Genomic DNA, 2,379 nt, shown 5'->3' on the forward strand with positions numbered 1-2,379 from the left:
ATTTGGTAAATGTTTGGAGAATGAATGAATAAATGAAATAATGAATAAATGGAAGGAAAGATGGAGGGATGGATGAATGAATAATTAGAACCAAAGACTATGGAGAGATGGAGTCCCTTTATTGTAAGAACATTCTGTCCAAAGATCCCTGCCTGGAGAGGTAATGAGTTCCCTGACCCTGCAGGTGTGCAACAGGAGGCTGAGTCACTTAGCAGGAATATTGTGAAGTTAATTTAGGCATCAGAAGGGAGACTGAATGAGATTTAAGATGTTTCCAAAATAAGAGCATGGAACTCTATGAAATAGCAGCCCAGGGAAATGAAAAGATTTGCCCTTAATTCCCCAGCTGGGCAGCTGTGGGTCTGGGAGTTGCTCTGAAAGTTTTCAAGTTGTTCTGAGGACCCCAGACCACAGCCTCCCCTTGTCCAAAGGCCTCTGTGTGCTTGTGTCTGCCTTGGTAGCCCACAGTACACTAAGGTTAGAGTCCAGGAAGGGAGAAACACTTATGAAACAAATCGTTGAACCTGTAGGTGGCTACCTGTAATTGGAGAGTAAAGTCCGGGCTCTTGATTTAAAAGAAGGTAAATTCTGGGTGGGCGTGGCTTACAGCCCTAAACAGCAGCCCACGGGGAAGGGTGGGAGAGCTTTTCTGTTATTTCCATATTAGGCTACTGAGCAACTGGGGCGGGAGCCTGTGCAGAGAGCTGGGGGCGGGGACTGGGGGCGGGGACTGGAACAGCCCCTCTGAGCAGGGCTGAGACCTGCGGGCACAGGAGCTGCTGTCCTTCCACGATGTGGCTCTTCGCTCTGGTCTTGTCCTCCGTCACCACTTTCACGGCTTTGGGTGAGTCCTCCTAAATTCAAATAGCAGGGGACCTTTGGAAATCCTTGTGTGGGACAAGGGGAAGGAGTGACAGGGGCGGTTCTGCAGCTGCGCGCGCTCTGTGGACTTGGACCGTCTAGCCCAGCTGGTCCCCCGCAGCAGGAGACACAGTGGACGATAAACACCCTAGACTCGGCTGCATGCCGCCACACCAGAGGAGGACAACCAGCTAACCTCCTGGTTGGACAACCAGCTAACCTCAACCTCCAGTTGAGGACTTTGGAGAGTTCCATATCTTTTCCTCTTGATTACTAATACGGACGTGGCCAAATCCTGGAGCTTAGCTTACCAGAAAATTAATACCGCCTCTGGAGGCAGAGTGTGTGGGTTTGCATCCCAGCTCAGCACTTACTAGCACTGTGAGCTTAGGCAAAGGACTTCCTTTTTCCGTGCCTCAGTTTCCCCCTCTATAAAATGGGGGTGAAAGCTGTATCTACATCATTAGGCTGTTGTGAGGTTGAAATGGGCTGTTGTTTCTGAGAGAGTGCCTGGAATGGAGAGAGTGCAAAAAAGGGATAAAGAAGTTGTTTTAAAAGACAGTGTATTGAAAAAAAAAGACAGTGTATTGGAACTTCCCTGGTGGTCCAGTGGTTAAAGACTCTGCACTTCTACTGCAGGGGGCGCAGGTTTGATCCCTGGTCGGGTAACTAAGATCCCGCATGCCTCACAGGGCAGCCAGAAAAAAAAAGACAGTGTATTAATAGACAATTTGGGGTATTCTAAGGCCCACAGATCAGGAACCAACTGTCATTGAAAAGATGGTTTATGACTCAATTTCCCCAGAGGAAGGAGTACGGAACTACCATGGGGGGCCTGGAGGTGAAGCCCTGGGTGGGTCATGAGACACAGGGAAGAAGGAGGAACTGGGGGTGAGGAGCTTTATCTTGGTTGCTGGGGGGAAGGAAGAGGTGAGGCAGGACAAGCAGGTTTGGGATTGGCAGCCGATTGCAGTGGGCTCTGGGGCTTAGGGAGTTCCCACAGTTGTCAGGTACTTGGCCTGGAGTGATTAGGGCAGGATGATAGTGGCCAGATGTGGAGGGCCTGATAGAGAAGGTAGTTGGGGTACAGGCTCTGGCACGCTTGAAGGGGAAGTTCATTCCTATCATCAGGGATTGGCGAGCTCTGGGAGGGGCAGTCCCTCCAGAATCAGCAAGGCCCCAGATGTCAAGGCATCAGAATACAGAACATAAAAGACCTGATTAATACAAGGGTGCAGCAAGGGACCTCAGAATGCATCTGTGCCATTTTATAGATGGGGAAACTGAGACTCAGAGAGGGAAATGTACATGCCCAAGGTCAACCGGAAAATCATGCTCTGAATTCTATCTCTAACTCCTGAGTCCAGAGCCAGTGCTCTGGCTGTCAGTGCACTGACAGCCCAGGCTCCACTGGGTTTTCTCTTCTTCCTGGGCCTATGACACTGTGAGAGGCCTGGAACTGAGGGTAAGAGCAGAGTAAGAACCAAATTAGGGGCAGATTATTCCCTTCCTGCTGTT

At 50.1% G+C, this 2,379-nt stretch overlaps 1 protein-coding gene across 2 annotated transcripts in view; it reads left to right on the plus strand.

The window, feature by feature from the left end:
- LOC114889753 (metallothionein-1E-like) overlaps positions 1-2,379 on the plus strand; it is a 13,510-nt gene that overhangs the window by 10,322 nt on the left and 809 nt on the right. The window lies entirely within an intron of this gene.

Source organism: Monodon monoceros, unplaced genomic scaffold (assembly GCF_005190385.1).
Source record: "Monodon monoceros isolate NGI ecotype Baffin Bay Population unplaced genomic scaffold, NGI_Narwhal_1 Super_Scaffold_10, whole genome shotgun sequence".
NCBI classification, from domain to species: Eukaryota; Metazoa; Chordata; class Mammalia; order Artiodactyla; family Monodontidae; genus Monodon; species Monodon monoceros.